The sequence below is a fragment of the Salvelinus alpinus genome, chromosome 29, assembly GCF_045679555.1.
Source record: "Salvelinus alpinus chromosome 29, SLU_Salpinus.1, whole genome shotgun sequence".
Lineage (NCBI taxonomy): Eukaryota > Metazoa > Chordata > Actinopteri > Salmoniformes > Salmonidae > Salvelinus > Salvelinus alpinus.
The window spans coordinates 30,003,700-30,023,340 of NC_092114.1; the positions used below are offsets into that span (position 1 = coordinate 30,003,700).

Consider the following 19,641-nt stretch of genomic DNA (forward strand, 5'->3'; position numbering starts at 1 on the left):
TCTGGGATCTTCAACCCTCTGCTTCTGCATATGTGTGTACGTCATGTGTGCCACTGCGTATGTGTACATCCAGCGTGTCACGGTTTGTTTCTTCATATAGGCTAGTGTTTTTATTGCCTTGTAAGGCTAGATGCAATGTCTTAATACAAGTTACTTTTAGTACCAGTACTCACAGTAGAAAGTGCGAGGTGCCAGTACTTGCAGGCTTGCAGCGGCCCAATTCATTAGGATGTGGTATTTGTGTGTGTGATAGTGTAGAGTTCAATGAAAACGGCCAACGCTTTCCTCCCTTAAATGGAGATCTTTCCAAAACCTTTCCATCCTCGCTGTCCCTAATGCATTGTTTTTGAAAAATGTTCTAAAACTATTTGTTTGGTAGTACATTTATTTGTTCATGTATGTGCTTCAGTGAAAGCTGCTAAGGGGAGGACGGCTCATAATAATGGCTGGAATGGAGTCAATGGCATGGTATCAACCACATAGAAACCACGTGTTTGATACCATTCCATTGACTCCATTCCAGCCATTATTATGAGCCGTCCTCCCTTCAGCAGCCTCCACTGATGTGCTTTAACTCGTTGTCGAGCATCAGGCCTACACATGGACATTATTTTTGATTATAGCACCGCAAACCTCTTTGGATGTATTTGAACATAAAACATTTTACCATCGATTTAAGACACTGATAGTGTTGATAGCTCAGACACCAGAATCTGATCTTTGGTTCTCGTTCTTCCAGGATTCTGTCTGGGTGCACTCGGCAGACTCCTCGGATCCCTCCCTCTCTCCCTCCCTCTGGTAAGAATGGCCTTTTGTCAGACAGCTAGCCAGCGTCCAACACTTCACACACACAGCGTCTCATAGCATGCCAGGGTCTGCTCTGCCAATACAGAGAGCCGTCAGCTACACTTCAGCCCTTCTCCCAGGCCTCAGCTAAACAGCACACACACAGACACTCAAAAACAGACACAGGCACATGCAGGGATGCATATGTGTATGTATATGTGTGTCAGAGGAGGCTGGTGGGGGGAGCTGTAGGAGGACAGGCTCATTGTAATGGCTGGAATGGAATCATGTTTGTATTATTAACCTTTGTTTAACCAGGGGAACTCATTGAGACCAGGGTCTCATTTCCAATGGTTCCCTGAGAACAACAGTTCAAGCAATGTGAACAACAATTCAAGCATGATAACTACAAAATTGCAGTTACAACATTTAAAATAAATTACGTTACATTCAAAATGCCAGTAGAAAAAATATATACAATCAATCAAAACAAGTGCATTAACCTTTTGGGACCAAATAAGTTTTAGTGACCTATATGTCATTCCGGCAGGTAGCCTAGTGGTTAGAGTGTTGGACTAGTAACCGAAAGGTTGCTGGATCGAATCCCTGAGCTGACAAGGTAAAAATCTGTTGTTCTGCCAATGAACAAGGCAGTTAACCCACTGTTCCCCTGTCATTTGTAAGTAAGAATTTGTTCTTAACTGACTTGCCTAGTTAAATAAATAAATAACAATTCCAGGACTGAGGTGCATAGTAACTGAAACCAGTCTCCCCTAACTCAGAGGAGACCTCTAGAACCAACCACTCTTGAGAGTGAATCTTATAGATACTAGATTTCCAATTTAGAAGTGAGGTAGTATCAGAGTTTCTGGAGAAGGGCTATTATTTGTATATAAAGCACATGTTGGGCCCTTCTGGTAGTCAAAGATTCCCAGCCAACAGAACTATATAAGAGACAATGATGTGCATGGAAATTATCACCAGTGAAAAAACGCAAGGTTGAGTGGTAGACTGAATCTAGAGGTTTTAACACAGAGGTTGCTGTGTGCATGTATACTGAACAAAAATATAAACAACATGTTTCATGAACTAAAAAAATCGCTGACATTTTCCATACGCACAAAAAGCTTATTTCTCTCAAATTTTGTATACAAATTTGTTTACATCCCTGTTAGTGAGCATTTATCCTTTGCCAAGATAATTCATCCACCTGACAGTGACACACCCTGATCTGTTTCACCTGTCTTTGTGATTGTCTCCACCCCCCTCCCAGGTGTCACCCATCTTCCTCATTGTCCCCTGTGTATTTATACTTGTTTTCTCTGTTTGTCTGTTGCCAGTTCATCTTGTTTGTTCAAGTCAACCAGCGGTTTGTGTCTCAGCTCCTGCTTTTTCCAGTCTCTCTTTTCTCGTCCTCCTGGTTTTGACCCTTGCCTGTCCTGACTCCGAGCCTGCCTGCCTGACTACTCTGCCTGTCCCTGAGTCTGCCTGCCGACCTGTAACTTTGTCCCCCTCTGGATGATCTAAAAGCGACAACAGAATTTACCAAGAGTTCTAATATTTTAGCTAGGTATTAAAGTTTTGATATTGGGCCATTTAATTATTAAGATCGCAGGGATCACCACCTTTGTGGAGTGGGAGAACAAGGGACGACTTCCACACCTTAGTACTAATACTCAAGAGAATGGATTGATTAAATATGTGCCAAGGGCTCCACAATCAGAGGTGCAGCAAGCCGTAGAAGACACGGGTCAAGCATGTCTGCCCCAGTGGACTATTTAACATCAACATCTAAGAGAGCGTCCAGAACTTCCTTAGTAGTGACTTGCCGAAGAGAGACCAGTGGGTCTCCATTTACAGTAGCAGGCGAGTCTGTGATTAACATTTGAATTAAGTTTAAGACAGTGTATGGCATATTTTGACTAGCATTGCAAAGAATTATCTTGTAGAGAATGAGGGATAACCAGATGAGCCTGTGTCATGAACAGTCCTTTCATTGTCCCCTTTCAAATAAATGGTCTGCTGCAATAAAATATTGTTTAAAGGTGTCAGTTATTTCGCTTTTGTCTGTGTTAAATTGTCTTTGTCAATTTTAATATCCTTCCAAAGCATAGCTGGATCGCCACGAGGGTCAGAAAGGGAATTAATGAAATAGATTGACTTAGCCCTTTTTATAGAAGCAGTACATTTGTTTCTAAGTTGTCTGAAGGTCAGCCAGTCAGCAGGGCTACCAATGTGTCTGTCTTGCTTCAGACCAAGCTTTGTTCCTTAGCTGATTTAACTCAGCAAGATCTGGCATGAACCATGGATTGACTCTATCTTTAATTCTTAATCTCTTCATTGGAGCATGTTTATCAGATGCATAGATAAACATACTAGCGAATGGTTCAAGGGCAAGTTGGAATGGCAAAGGTCATTAAGGATTGTTGCTCATGGAAGGTTTTAAAGTTTCTCTAAGTGATAAGGCATGGTTTCGTTTTAGGCAACTTTGTGTTTCTTGCAGACTATGGGACAGTGATCACTGAGGTCCATATCAAAGACACCACTAGTTTTGTATTTATGAGGGTTATTTTTAAGTATGAGATCGGAGTTGATTTAGCAGGATTCTTTATATTCAAACGAGTGGGGTCAGCAATCAGTTGAACTAAGTTCAGATCAATAAATGCTGATTTAAGACCATAAGACGAGAGAGTAATAAGCCAATCGAGGTTCTGATCTCCCTGATATCACTATATCAGAATCAATGGAACCGAGTCAAACGTGGGTTCCATATGTTTGATGTGTTTGATACCGTTCCATTAATTCCATTCCAGCCATTACAATGAGCCCGTCCTCTTATAGCTCCTCCCACCAGCCTCTCTGTGTGTGTGTCTATGTGTGCATGTGTTTAAATCGGTATTTGGTTTATGCTTTCTAGGAAGGAGGAACCATACGGGGACTCTTCAGGAGGGAGGAAAACATTACAGAACGCTTAGATAAAAATGTCTTCAACAGACATGATAATCTATCATGTAGAATAGGGATTCGGTACTATGCCAGCTCTAGTCATTACATTTCTACGTACATTTCTATCTGCAACGTATGTTCTAAAGTTTGAACGATTCATCTCACTGAGTAGAGTTCACCCCCTGGTGTGTTGGGTTAACACACACACACATAGACAGTGTGTTTTTCCCCTAGTGGTTCAGCTCCATATCTTAATGTAATGTAAAGTGCAGTCCAGACTACCAAACCAAGTGGCTCAGTGGATTATTTTATCAGCCAAATAGTTTTTAATGAAAACACCATCTGGTGGCCTTTATTGTGTGTGTGTGTGTGCCTTTATTATGGTTCCTCCGCATTGCGATAATGATGATGATCAGGGCCATATTCTTCTCCTTGTGTAATGTTTTGTGTGATAAAGCTTGAAGTATGTTATCAAAGGGCCATGTTAGATAAGGGGCACAAGAGACGGTTATGAAGGCTCTGAGAATACAGCCATGTATTTCATTAATTTCATGATGCATGATGATATTTTGCACTAATAATTACAACTGGAGGCTTAGCTACGTGCGTGTTATGTTTTTTCTCTGGTGCTTAGAACTCAAATAAGTCTTGACTCACTACGTATGTGTATTTACTGCAGCTAACATCCACCTAGTGCACCATTTCATCTGATTCAGCTTGTTTCCACCTCAGTCCCAAACCCATTTCATATTGGCTAAAGCTTTTACTGCATCATGGGTAACAGGGATGGGGAGGAGTCTTTGGTAGTACATCAAAATGTACAAAGTATTCAGTTATACAGATTTTTTGGTTTTCCCAAGATTACCATTTGTGGGCAGTTATTCAGCACTTATTTCATATTGTTCTGGCTAATAGTATCCGGCGAAATGACTAAAATGTACTGCATTGTAAATGGACATGTCTGTTGGCTGAGCTTCTCTTTCTCTCTTGCTACTGTGCTTTGGTTGCTGAGATACGGGCAATGTTTATTTTTAGATGGATATATTAGTAACCTACTCAGAACATTTCAAAACCTTCAGTCAATCTCGAAGGTATTTTATCCTTCTGCACACATTTCTAAATTTAATAAATAAATACAATAAATGTAATATTATGACTTTTTGATCAGCACTGTTTAACATTTCAGTTAGACCATAACACTTTTAAGCCTGAAACTCACTTGCTTGTGATTTTTGACACCTAGCTCTCTATCTCAACACCCATCCTTTACACCTAGCTCTCTCTCTCAACACCCATCCTTTACACCTAGCTCTCTCTCTCAACATCCATCCTTTACACCTAGCTCTCTATCTCAACATCCATCCTTTACACCTAGCTCTCTATCTCAACATCCATCCTTAACACCTAGCTCTCTCTCTCAACATCCATCCTTTACACCTAGCTCTCTCTCTCAACACCCATCCTTTACACCTAGCTCTCTCTCTCAACATCCATCCTTTACACCTATCTCTCTCTCTCAACATCCATCCTTTACACCTAGCTCTCTCTCTCAACATCCATCCTTTACACCTAGCTCTCTATCTCAACACCCATCCTTTACACCTAGCTCTCTATCTCAACATCCATCCTTTACACCTAGCTCTCTCTCTCAACACCCATCCTTTACACCTAGCTCTCTCTCTCAACACCCATCCTTTACACCTAGCTCTCTCTCTCAACACCCATCCTTTACACCTAGCTCTCTATCTCAACATCCATCCTTTACACCTAGCTCTCTCTCTCAACATCCATCCTTTACACCTAGCTCTCTATCTCAACACCCATCCTTTACACCTAGCTCTCTATCTCAACATCCATCCTTTACACCTAGCTCTCTATCTCAACATCCATCCTTTACACCTAGCTCTCTATCTCAACACCCATCCTTTACACCTAGCTCTCTATCTCAACACCCATCCTTTACACCTAGCTCTCTCTCTCTCAACACCCATCCTTTACACCTAGCTCTCTCTCTCTCAACATCCATCCTTTACACCTAGCTCTCTATCTCAACACCCATCCTTTACACCTAGCTCTCTATCTCAACACCCATCCTTTACACCTAGCTCTCTATCTCAACATCCATCCTTTACACCTAGCTCTCTATCTCAACATCCATCCTTTACACCTAGCTCTCTATCTCAACATCCATCCTTAACACCTAGCTCTCTCTCTCAACATCCATCCTTTACACCTAGCTCTCTCTCTCAACACCCATCCTTTACACCTAGATCTCTCTCTCAACATCCATCCTTTACACCTAGCTCTCTCTCTCAACATCCATCCTTTACACCTAGCTCTCTCTCTCAACATCCATCCTTTACACCTAGCTCTCTCTCTCAACATCCATCCTTTACACCTAGCTCTCTCTCTCAACACCCATCCTTTACACCTAGCTCTCTCTCTCAACACCCATCCTTTACACCTAGCTCTCTATCTCAACATCCATCCTTTACACCTAGCTCTCTCTCTCAACACCCATCCTTTACACCTAGCTCTCTCTCTCAACACCCATCCTTTACACCTAGCTCTCTATCTCAACACCCATCCTTTACACCTAGCTCTCTCTCTCAACATCCATCCTTTACACCTAGCTCTCTCTCTCAACACCCATCCTTTACACCTAGCTCTCTCTCTCAACACCCATCCTTTACACCTAGCTCTCTATCTCAACATCCATCCTTTACACCTAGCTCTCTCTCTCAACATCCATCCTTTACACCTAGCTCTCTATCTCAACACCCATCCTTTACACCTAGCTCTCTCTCTCAACACCCATCCTTTACACCTAGCTCTCTATCTCAACATCCATCCTTTACACCTAGCTCTCTCTCTCAACATCCATCCTTAACACCTAGCTCTCTCTCTCAACATCCATCCTTTACACCTAGCTCTCTCTCTCAACACCCATCCTTTACACCTAGCTCTCTCTCAACACCCATCCTTTACACCTAGATCTCTCTCTCAACATCCATCCTTTACACCTAGATCTCTCTCTCAACATCCATCCTTTACACCTAGCTCTCTCTCTCAACATCCATCCTTTACACCTAGCTCTCTCTCTCAACATCCATCCTTTACACCTATCTCTCTCTCTCAACATCCATCCTTTACACCTAGCTCTCTCTCTCAACACCCATCCTTTACACCTAGATCTCTCTCTCAACATCCATCCTTTACACCTAGCTCTCTATCTCAACATCCATCCTTTACACCTAGCTCTCTCTCTCAACATCCATCCTTTACACCTAGCTCTCTATCTCAACATCTATTCTAGTGCTGCTGTAGTGCTGTATTTCTGTATTGAGCAAGAGTTCACCCGAGAGAGAAGTAGCTAGGTTCACTTCCTATAAATGCATGGGTCAACTACAGTGTTGTGTGCATACATGTGTGTGTGTAATGTGTGCGTTCATGCATGCAATGGTACTTCTCTCATGTTGCCCATATAGGTGTTTGAAGGGTATCTAAAGATGTGCTGTTTCGATGATGTAAGTGATGGCATGTGATCCAGCCAGCCGAGCAGGAAATTGGCCCTGGAGGAAAATAACTGTGGTTGTGTCTTAATAGACTAATGTAACATCCTCTCCTAGTCACCTCATCTCCTTTCCTTCAGCTGCACTGATGTTAAAGAGCTGGAATAATGTCAGCAAATACTGGTAGACAAGACCATAGTGATTTCACCTGTCCTATGTTTTCAGACCAGTGTTGATGAAGGAAGGAGATGAATCCACAGTAGACTAATGAGACACTTTAACTCTACCTACATGTATATATTACCTCAATTACCTATACTAACCGGTGCCCCCGCACATTGACTCTGTACCAGTACCCCCTGTATATAGCTATTGTTATTTTACTGCTGCTCTTTAATTATTTGTTACTTTTTCCCCCTATTTTTTCCTTATCTATTTTCTACTTAACACTTATTTTTCTTAAACCTTCTTAAAGCATTGTTGGTTAAGGACTTGTAAGTAAGCATTTCACTGTAAGGTCTACACCTGTGGTATTCGGTGCATGTGACAAATACGATTTGATTTGTATTCTTAAGCTGCAGACTCCTTCCCTGTCAGTGGCTGGCAGGATCGTGTTCTTTTGCATAAGGCAGGCATTCAAGGTGTTCGGGCATGTGAACACTGACTAAACTGCTTGGCGTAACCCTGGATTGTAAACTGTCATGGTCAAAACATATTGATACAACAGTAGCTAAGATGGGGAGAAGTCTGTCCATAATAAAGCGCTGCCCTGCCTTTTTAACAACACTATCAACAAGGCAGGACCTACAGGCCCTAGTTTTATCGCACCTGGACTACTGTTCAGTCGTGTGGTCAGGTGCCACAAAGAGGGACCTCCTGAAAATTACCTTAAATGTACACTGAGCTAACATTAATGATATGCATGTTAATCTCTCATGGCTCAAAGTGGAGGAGAGATTGACTTCATCACTACTTGTTTTTGTAAGAAGTGTTGACCAGCTGAATACACCGAGCTGTCTGTTTAAACTACTAGCACACAGCTCAGTCACCCATGCATACCACACAAAACATGCCACCAAATGTCTCTTCAAAGTCCAAAACAGACTATGGGAGTACAGTACTACATAGAGCCATGACTACATCAAACTCTATTCCACTTCAGGTAACTGATGCAAGCAGTAGAATAAGACTTAAAAAAAAACACATAACAATACACATTACTTAAATGTTAAATGTAATACACCTTATGAACTTCTTCAGGCTAGGGTCTATTTTTCTCAATTTCCACCTGACTGACATGCCCAAAGTAAACTGCCTGTTGCTCAGGCCCTGATGCCAGGATATGCATATAATTGGTACCATTGGAAAGAAAACACTCTGAAGTTTTTATAAATGTTAGAATAATATAGGAGACTATAACACAATAGATATGGTAGGAGAAAATCCAAAGAAAAACCAACCAGACATATTTTTTTTTTTGACAGACCATGCTCTTCCAATGGAACATACAGGGAAATAATTAAGTCTAGCTCCCATTATGCAATTCCTATGGCTTCCACTGGGTATCAGTAGTCTTTGTTCAAGGTTTCAGGCTTGTTTCTTCCAAAATGAGTAAGAAATATCAGTTTTACTACAGGGACACAGACTTGGAAATTTGTGTATGCGCGCAAGATGAAGAGGACGCGCACCTGCTCATATCGCTTTCCTATTGAACATACTTCTTTCTGTATGAAAATTATAGTTTAATTACATTTTATGGTATCTGACGATTAAATTGAAACGTATTTTGACTTGTTGAAACAAAGTTTAGGGGTACATTTTCGGATTCCTATCTTGGCATGTTGAACAAGTGGATTACTCAAAACGATGGTGCCAACTGAAGACTTTTTGGGATATAAAGGATTTTATCTAACAAAACGACACTACATGTTATAGCTGGGACCCTTTGGATGACAAATCAGAGGAAGATTTTCAAAAAGTAAGTGAATATTTCATCGCTATTTGTGAATTTATGAAATCTGTGCCGGTGGAAAAATATTTTCATGTGGGGCGCCGTCCTCAAAGAATCGCATGGCATGCTTTCGCTGTAAAGCTTACTGTAAATCGGACAGTGCAGTTAGATTAACAAGAATTTAAGCTTTTAACCGATATAAGACACTTGTATGTACCTAAATGTTTAATATCCATAATGTTTATGATTATTTATTTGAATTGCGCGCCCTCCAGTTTCATCGGAAGTTGTCCCGCAAGCGGGACGCCTAGACTTAATTGGAACAGCGGGGACTGTGAAGAGACACACACATAATAAGACACACATTCTACACACACGTACACATGGATTTTATATTGGAGATATGTGGTAATAGAGTAGTGGCCTGAGGGCACACACTTTATGTTATTGTGAAAAGTGTTTTGAAATGTAATTTCATGTAATATTTTTAATTGTATTTAACTGCCTTAAACCTGTTACGGCTAGACGTTCCGCTAGTGGAACCCCTCGACAACATCCGGTGGAATGGCAGAGCGCCAAATTCAAATTAAATTACTATAAATATTAAACTTTCATGAAATCACACATGCAATACAACAAATTAAAGCTACACTTGTTGCTAATCGAGCCAACGTGTCAGATTTCAAAAAGGCTTTACGGAGAAAGCAAACCATGCGATTATCTGAGGACAGCACCCCATCAAACAAACACAGACAATCATATTTCATCCCGCCAGGCGCGACACAAAACTCAGAAATAACGATATAATTCATGCCATACCTTTGAAGAAGTTATTTTGTTGGCACTCCAAAATGTCCCATAAACATCACAAACGGTCCTTTTGTTCGATAAATTCCGTCGTTATATCTCCAAAATGTCATTTTTTTTGGCGCGTTTGATTCAGAAAAACACCGGTTCCAACTCGCGCAACATGACTACAAAATATCTAATAAGTTACCTGTAAACTTGTTCCAAACATTTCAAACAACTTTCCTAATACAACTTTTTTTACGTAAATAATCGATCAAATTTAAGACGGAATAAACTGTGTTCAATACTGGACGAAAACAAAGTGGAGCGAGCTTTCAGGTCGTGCGCCCCAACCACAACAGTACACTAGACTCGACCCTCGTTCTGAACAGCCTACTTCTTCATTTCTCAAAGGAAAAACATCAACCAATTTCTAAAGACTGTTGACATCTAGTGTAAGCGATAGGAACTGCAAGCAAGTGCCACAGAAATCTAGATCCACATAGAAACCCATTGAAAAGAGAGTGACCTCAACGAATTCTTTCCTGGATGTATTTTTCTCAGGTTTTGGCCTGCCATATCAGTTCTGTTATACTCACAGACATTATGTTAACAGTTTTAGAAACTTTAGAAAATACTCTATCTGAATCTACCAATTATATGCATATTCTAGCTTCTGGGCCTGAGTAGCAGGCACTTTGGGCACACTTTTCATCCGGACGTGAAAATACTGCCCCCTAGCCCGAAGAGTTTTAATGTTGCTGGACCCCAGGAAGAGTCGCTGCTGCCTTGGCAAGAGCTAATAGGGATCTGTAAATACAAACACACTCTCACACACAAACACATGGCTTGCCCCATCATCAAGGCTCACTCCAGATTCTTTGTTTTCTTTCTCTTTTTATAATCAAATAAAGATTAGACTATTTGTCCCTCTGGCTGTTCCAAGAAACTCTGGCATGAAAATGGTTCTGTCTGTAAAATAAAGACGTGATAACAAGTGGTATGAGCTGCACCACACACCTCTCTCCCTCTCTCCCTCTCGCTCTCTCTCTTTCCCTCTCACTCTCTTTCTCTCTCTCTCGCTCTCTCTCGCTCTCTCAATTCAATTCAATTCAAGGGGCTTTATTGGCATGGGAAACATATGTTAACATTGCCAAAGGAAGTGAAGTAGATAATATACAAAAGTGAAATAAACAATCAAAATTAACAGTAAACATTACAGAAGTTCCAAAAGAATAAAGACATTACAAATGTCAAATTATGTATATATACAGTGATGTAACGATGTACAAATGGTTAAAGTGCAAAAGGGAAAATAAATATGAGTTGTATTTACAGTGGTGTTTGTTCTTCACTGGTTGACCTTTTCTTGTGGCAACAGGTCACAAATCTTGCTGCTGTGATGGCACACTGTGGTATTTCACCCAGTATATATGGGAGTTTATCAAAATCGGGTTTGTTTTCGAATTCTTTGTGCAGCTGTGTAGGGAAATATGTATCTCTAATATGGTCATACATTTGGCAGGAGGTTAGAAAGTGCAGCTCAGTTTCCACCTAATTTTGTGGGCAGTGTGCACATAGCCTGTCTTCTCTTGAAAGCCAGGTCTGCCTACGGCAGCCTTTCTCAATAGCAAGGCTATGGTCACTGAGTCTGTACATAGTCAAAGCTTTCCTTAAGTTTGGGTCAGTCACAGTGGTCAGGTATTCTGCCACGGTGTACTTTCTGTTTAGGGCCAAATAGCATTCTAGTTTACTCAGTTTTTATTTTTAATACTTTCCAATGTGTCAAGTAATTATCTTTTTGTTTTCTCATGATTTGGTTAGGTCTAATTGTGTTGCTGTCCTGGGGCTCTGGGGGTGTGTTTGTGTTTGTGAAAAGAGCCCCAGGACCAGCTTGCTTAGGGGACTCTTGTCCAGGTTCATCTCTCTGTACGTGATGGCTTTGTTATAAAAGGTTTGGGAATGGCCTAATTCTGCTTTGCATGCATTATTTGTTGTTCTACGTTGTACACTGAGGATATTTTTGCAGAATTCTGCATGCAGTCTCTCAATTTGGTGATTGTCACATTTTGTGAATTCTTGGTTGGTGAGCGGACCCCAGACCTCACAACCATAAAGGGCGATGGGTTCTATAACTGATTCAAGTATTTTTAGCCAGATCCTAATTGGTATGTCAAATTTTATGTTCCTTTTGATGGCATAGAATGCCCTTCTTGCCTTGTCTCTCAGATCGTTCACAGCTTTGTGGAAGTTACCTGTGGCGCTGATGTTTAGGCCAAGGTATGTATAGTTTTTTATTGTGCTCTAGGGCAACGGTGTCTAGATGGAATTTGTATTTGTGGTCCTGGCGACTGGACCTTTTTTTGGAACACGATTATTTTGTTCTTACTGAGATTTACTGTCAGGGCCCAGGTCTGGCAGAATCTGTGCAGAAGATCTAGGTGCTGCTGTAGGCCCTCCTTGGTTGGTGACAGAAGAACCAGATCATCAGTAGACATTTGACTTTAGGGTGAGGCCGTGTGCTGCAGACTTTTCTAGTGCTATCGCCATTTCGTTGATATATATGTTGAAGAGGGTGGGGCTTAAGCTGCATCCCTGTCTCACCCCACGGCCCGGTGGGAAGAAATGTGTGTTTTTTGCCTATTTTAACCGCACACTTGTTGTTTGTGTACATGGATTTTCTGATGTTGTATGTTTTTCCCTCAACACCACTTTCCATCAATTTGTATAGCAGACCCTCATGGCAAATTGAGTCGAAGGCTTTTTTTCCCTCTCGCTCTCAAACTCTCTCTTTCTCTCTCTCTCTGTATAAGGTTTATGTAAGATTTGTAATCTCTGTGTCTGTTCTCTGGTCCTCTCTGTGGGGGTTCAGTGTTTTCGATGGTGAGCTGGACAACATCACAGTGTGTAGAACCCCTCTGTCACATGCAATCTTATTCATTAGAATCTAAAAGGCAGAACTGATTCTAGGTCAGCCTTCCTACTCAGAGCACAAGACCAGATGAGCACAAGACCAGATCTTAGGGTTAACTCTTCTTGACATTATAATGGTGTCATTCTTGCTCATGGAAAACCTTGTAGCTGGTTAGATGGTACTGTACTTTTCATTGATACTTCTACTTTGCTTATATCCTTCCCAGACTAATGTGATGAGAATATGTTAGTTTTGATAACTGCACGTTAGGTGGCCCACTCATCCCAGCCACCGGGTGTGTCACAAATGGCACCATATACCCAATATAAACTCAGCAAAAAAAGAAACGTCCATTTTTCAGGACCATGTCTTTCAAAGATAATTCGTAACTTCACAGATCTTCATTGTAAAGGGTTTAAAAACTGTTTCCCATGCTTGTTCAATGAACCATAAACAATTAATGAACATGCACCTGTGGAACATTAAGACACTAACAGCTTACAGACAGTAGGCAATTAAGGTCACAGTTATGAAAACTTAGGACACAAAAGAGGCCTTTCTACTGGCTCTGAAAAACACAAAAAGAAAGATGCCCAGGGTCCCTGCTCATCTGCGTGAATGTGTCTTAGGCATGTTGCACGGAGGCATGAAGACTGCAGATGTGGCCAGGGCAATAAATTGCAATGTCCGTACTGTGAGACGCCTATGACAGTGCTACAGGGAGACAGGACGAACAGCTGATCACCCTGGCAGTGGCAGACCACGTGTAACAACACCTGCACTGGTTCGGTACATCCGAACATCACACCTGTGGGACAGGTACAGGATGGCAACAACAACAGCACCGAGTTACACCAGGAATGCACAATCCCTCCATCAGTGCTCAGACTGTCCGCAATAGGCTGAGAGAGGCTGGACTCAGGCTTGTAGGCCTGTTGTAAGGCAGGTCCTCACCAGACATCACCGGCAACAGCGTCACCTATGGGCACAAACCCACCGTCGCTGGACCAGACAGGACTGGCAAAAAGTGCTCTTCACTGACGAGTCACGGTTTTGTCTCACAAGGGGTGATGGTCTGATTTGCGTTTATCGTCGAAAGAATGAGCGTTACACCGAGGCCTGTACTCTGGAGTGGGATTAATTTGGAGGTGGAGGGTCCGTCATGGTCTGGGGCAGTGTGTCACAGCATCATCAGACTGAGCTTGTTGTCATTGCAGGCAATCTCAACGCTGTGTTACAAGTAAGACATCCTCCTCCCTCATGTTGTACCCTTCCTGCAGGCTCATCCTGACATGATCCTCCAGCATGACAATGCCACCACGCACAGAACGAGCAGTATGGCTGATGTCAGTGTTCTGCCATGGCCAGCGAAGAGCCCGGATCTCAATCCCATTGAGCACGTCTGGGACCTGTTGAATCGGAGGGTGAGAGCTAGGGCCATTCCCCCCGAAATGTCCGGGAACTTGCAGGTGCCTTGGTGGAAGAGTGGGTTAACATCTCACAGCAAGAACTGGCAAATCTGGTGCAGTCCATGAGGAGGAGATGCACTGCAGTACTTAATGCAGCTGGTGGCCACACCAGATACTGAGTGTTACTTTTGATTTTGACCCCCCCATTGTTCAGGGACACATTATTCCATTTCTGTTAGTCACATGTCTGTGGAACTTGTTCAGTTTATGTCTCAGTTGTTGAATCTTGTTATGTTCATACAAATATTTACACATGTTAAGTTTGCTGAAAATAAACGCAGTTGACAGTGAGAGGACTTTTTGTTGTTGCTGAGTTTACTATAGCATATATACAGCTAGTGCGCCCAAAATAAAATACATTGTGTGTTGTTTGGGACACAGAAAGTGAAAATGAAATATTGCTGGTTTATCTTGAATACTTATTTTCCACCATAATTTGCAAATAAATTCATTAGAAATCCTACAATGTGATTTTCTGGATTTTGTTTTCTCATTTTGTCTGTCATAGTTGAAGTGTACCTATGATGAAAATTACAGGCCTCTCTCATCTTTTTAATTGGGAGAACTTGCACAATTGGTGGCTGACTAAATACTATTTTGCCCCACAGTACATGAAAGGCACTTCTTTTAACCATCACATCACAGGTGATTAAAGTACTTGACTCTGCCATTGATTTAACGATCAGCTTCTTTCAAACCTAACAAATAGGCAGCTCATTTGAGAGACATTGAAATAGAGTGAGCAAGAGAAGTACAAAACCACATGGCTTTGACATATAGGTGAAAGGGGAGGAGGACATTGGGGGAATGAGGGGAGAGACCATGCTCTCTTTCTCTCTCTCTCTCGCTCTATCGCTCTCTCTCCAGCTGACTCAGGCGTGTGTGTGTGTGTGTGTGTGTGTGTGTGTGTGTGTGTGTGTGTGTGTGTGTGTGTGTGTGTTCAGAGCCATTAGTATCACTGTGGTAATTCGGGACTCTATGTGCCCAAATTATAATTAGACATTCACCAAAGTGCTCAACCAAGTGATTTCCTTAAAAAAAAGGCCATCTGTGGACCAAGTGGGTGTATTCAGACAACACTCTGTCTCTCTCACACACACACACACTTTGAGCTTCATCACACAAAACATTACACAAGGATAGGAAGTCTTGTTGTTCTGATAGTTCATTTACCAAGCTTGAATCGAGGAGTGTAATTGAAAATGGCCCCCATCATCATCATGGCGGAACTATAATAAAGGCACACACACGTACACATGTTGTCCACCCACTGCTCCCTATATCTATCTAACCCAGACTGATCTTTCATTTATCACTGCTGTGTCAGCCACACACACACACACACACACACACACACACACACACACACACACACACACCACAACAAACAACTTTCCATGAACCCCACTACAGCCAACAGGCACTCCCCAGCTACCTTTTGATAAGGCTACAATTATTGTCCTGATGCCAAGTTGCATGTAGATAGATTTGCATTTTATCCTTAAAATGATGTAAATAACTAAGTATTAGTGGATGTTTGCACACCCCATGCCCTGTACCCATTATGCACTTCACCTCCAGCCAGCTGTTCATCAAAGGAGGGGGCTATGGGAGGAGGGTTTGAGTTGTGTATAGCAAACGTGCACACTAAGATGGCACCTCTACAATTTTCTCTTCACACTCTTCAATTACCACATTTTCCCCCAACGTAGCACTAATGCAATTCCACAAAATACACAACATCTGTAGCAGCAGATTGGCAAAAAATCTAATAGCACAGTATCCAAATAGGTTGTCTCATGGAAGCCTTTAGCCTAGCTGATTTACTGATTCACACAAAGTCTGCATAAATTCAAAGCATACACATACTGTAATTGACACTGCCGGACTCCACACGAGACCCGAATGCAGTTTAGAGTTGTCATCAGAACTGAAAATTAGATCCCTGTCCGACGCAAGCCTGGTGAGCTGAAGCCCGAGCCCAGGCCTGGCCCGACATCACAGAAATGAAATGAGGCCGAACCTGAAAAAAAACTGATTTCTAGAAAACAGCAGGCTATATTGATTTAAACTGGTGTTGAGAACAGAGCGGCGGAGTTGGGTAGCAGCGGACTGAGGAGACGAGGAAACGACTATTGGGCTTAGAAGCGCAGAGAAAGGAAAATTCACCTTAGTTATGATCAACTGAATGATGAAAATATTGGAATATTGTAATTGAAGGCATGTTTCAAATTCTTGCTTATACTAAAACTCCCAAAGTCATATACAACCTTTTTAAAGCAATAGCTGTGTGTGGTCACCTAGATGATCATTTCAGCACCGTTTTGATTGGGACAGAGCCATGGCGCTGCTTTAAGACAACTTGGGGGACTCATATAGATAAATCAATCAATGTCAGATCTTTGTTTTCACTGAATCTCCGTTTAGATATTTGGTAACAATTAGGCTGGGGAAATGTTAGCTTAATTGAGGTGAGTGCTAATGATGAGTCCCGTGTGGCTCAGTTGGTAGAGCATGGTGCTTGCAATGCCAGGGTTGTGGGTTTGATTCCCACAGGGGACCTGATAATCAATCAAAGTGATTTTGTTTCACTGAATCTCTGTCTGTATATTTGGTTAATGGATCTCTGGTTGGACAGGTGGAATTGGTAGCTCCTTTATTTGTTTGCTCATCTATCACTAATCAGAAACATTTAGCATGCAATAATGTAGCCTAAATCAAGTGTATTATCTATCTATTGACTCAAGTAGTAGTAGCCTGATATAGAGCCTGAACTATTTTCCTATCATCCCAATCCCACTGAAACCCCAAATCCTGACTCCTGTCTCGCATGAAAATGTATAACTTTATTCTGTAATCCATAGGTTGCATTATCAAAGCACGTTTCGCTTATTCATGTCAAAATACCAGGGGCACAACTTTCACTGGGGATGGGGGGACATCCTGAAATTGCATTTTTGTCCTCCCCAGTTTTATGATACAAAACGAGGCAACGGTGTGCTTTAGGACCATTCGGATGCCTCCGAGTGGTCGGGTAGGTTGTTTTTCCGACCGGATAAAAATGAATAATAATAATTATGTCCCCCACTTCTAAAACCAAAGTTGTGCCCCTGTAAAATACCCTTATAACATTTCCCCTGCTTCTCTGCGCTGTCTTGTATTACTGCCCACATGTGAACTTTGGTTGAGAATGTGTGATCAACAAAAGGTATGAGAGTAGATTTTTTTGGGACAGAGTTGGTCCCCGTTAAGATACCTTGATATCTCCCGAGTGGCGCAGCGGTCTAAGGTACTGCATCAGAGTGCTAGAGGCGTCACTACAGACCTGGGTTCGATTCCGGGCTGTGTCGCAGCCGGCCGTGACCGGAACACCCATGGGGTGGCGCACAATTGGCCCAGCGTCGTTAAGGGAGGGTTTGGCCGGCTGGGATGTCCTTGTCCCATAGCGACTCCTTGTGGCCAGGCACATGCACGCTGACTTCGGGCGCCAGTTATACAGTGTTTCCTCTGACACAATGGTGCAGCTGGCTTCCGGTTTAAGCGAGCAGTGTGTCAAGAAAAACCTCCCTCTGCAACTGGATCCTGGACTTCCTGACGGGCCGCCCCCAGGTGGTAAGGGTAGGCAACAACACATCTGCCACGCTGATCCTCAACACTGGGGCCCCTCAGGGGTGTGTACTTAGTCCCCTCCTGTACTCCCTATTCACCCATGACTGCATGACCTTCCCCCTCAGGAGACTGAAAAGATTTCTCATGGGTCCCCAGATCCTCAAAAAGTTCTACAGCTGCACCATCAAGAGCATCTTGACCGGTTGCATCACCGCCTGGTATGGAAACTGCTCGGCATCTGACCGTCAGGCGCTACAGAGGGTAGTGCGTATGGCCCAGTACATCACCGGGGCCAAGCCTCCTGCCATCCGGGACCAATATAATAGGCGGTCAGCCCATAAAATTGTCAGAGACTCCAGTCACCCGAGTCATAGCGGTACCGGAGCAAAAGGCTCCTTAACAGCATCTACCCCCAAGTCATAAGACTGCTGAACAATTAATCAAATGGCCACCGTACTATTTACATTGATAACCACCCCCTCCATTTGTTTTGTACACTGCTGCTACTTGTTGTTTATTATATATGCATAGTCACTTCACCCCGACCTACATGTACAAATGACCTCAACTAACCTGTACTCCCGCACACTGACTTGGTACCCTCTGTATATAGCCTCGTTATGTTATTGTGTTACTTTTTATTATTTTTTACTGTATGGGCGCTTCCGATTTTAGTAGTATTTCCCGGGACTCTCGGCATAAATATAAATTATTCTCGGTATTGAAACTTTGTAGATTTTCTGGAAAATATGAATCCCGGCTGCGACGGCTGCGGTCACGGCCGGCTGCGACACAGCCCGGAATCGAACCCAGGTCTGTAGTGACGCCTCTAGCACTCTGATGCAGTACCACACACACATTGACATGGACACACCAGCCAGATCGCTCAAGATCCACTGCGAAATTTGACGTCCATCCAGGTAAGCAGGACATCGGTAGATTACTTCAAAACGGGCCACTAGGGGCAATGGTGACCGCTATTACCGTCAAGTAGGCTTGGGGTTTGCTAGGGCGTTGTGGACGGAGCTGTCGGAAGCCGTAAACTGCGAGCTCCGGCTCCGAGGGTCACTGGTTCAATCACAGTGCTAAGCCCTCGTTTTTTATTTTGGATAGGTTTCAACCTATCCAAACATGAACCTTTAACTTAACCATTCGGAAGAAATGCTTAAACTTAACCATGGAGTTGTTTTAGTTGACCTGAACCACTTTCTGTGGTACGCAAGGATGTGCGTGTATCTGTGTGCGTGTGTTAATGTGTTGTCATTGCTGCTCTCTGATTCCACTTACTGACTCTATGCTGCTCTAACACTCCCAACACACACACACACACACACACACACACACACACACACACACACACACACACACACACACACACACACACACACACACACAGCACATTTACATCTAGCCTAATTCCATACTATACTATACAACAGCCATGATCGTTATGTGCTGTAGCCAAGTCTTCTATCATGCATCGTTATGTACACAGTATGGGACCATAGGCTGCATCTTCATGTATGTCACAGTCTCTTTTTCTCTGTTGTGTGTTGTTCTCCCTGTTAAGGCTTTAAAGCTGTGTTTGTGCTTGTGTGTGTGTGTATATGAGTGTGTGTGTGGTTGAAGTTCCATCTATGTCCACTAGGTGTCGCTGTGGGAAGC

The 19,641-nt window shown here is 42.6% G+C and overlaps 1 protein-coding gene across 17 annotated transcripts in view; it reads left to right on the forward strand.

Annotated features, from left to right (window-relative positions):
- LOC139558459 (thyroid hormone receptor beta) overlaps positions 1-19,641 on the forward strand; it is a 108,872-nt gene that overhangs the window by 60,829 nt on the left and 28,402 nt on the right. For 10 of the 17 annotated variants that reach the window (XM_071373598.1, XM_071373602.1, XM_071373596.1 and 7 more), the window contains one exon: positions 740-798. The exons of the other annotated variants lie outside the window; for them this stretch is intronic. The gene's annotated coding sequence lies outside the window, so the exon portion shown is untranslated. The remainder of the gene's footprint in view (positions 1-739; positions 799-19,641) is intronic. 17 annotated transcript variants of the gene reach the window in all.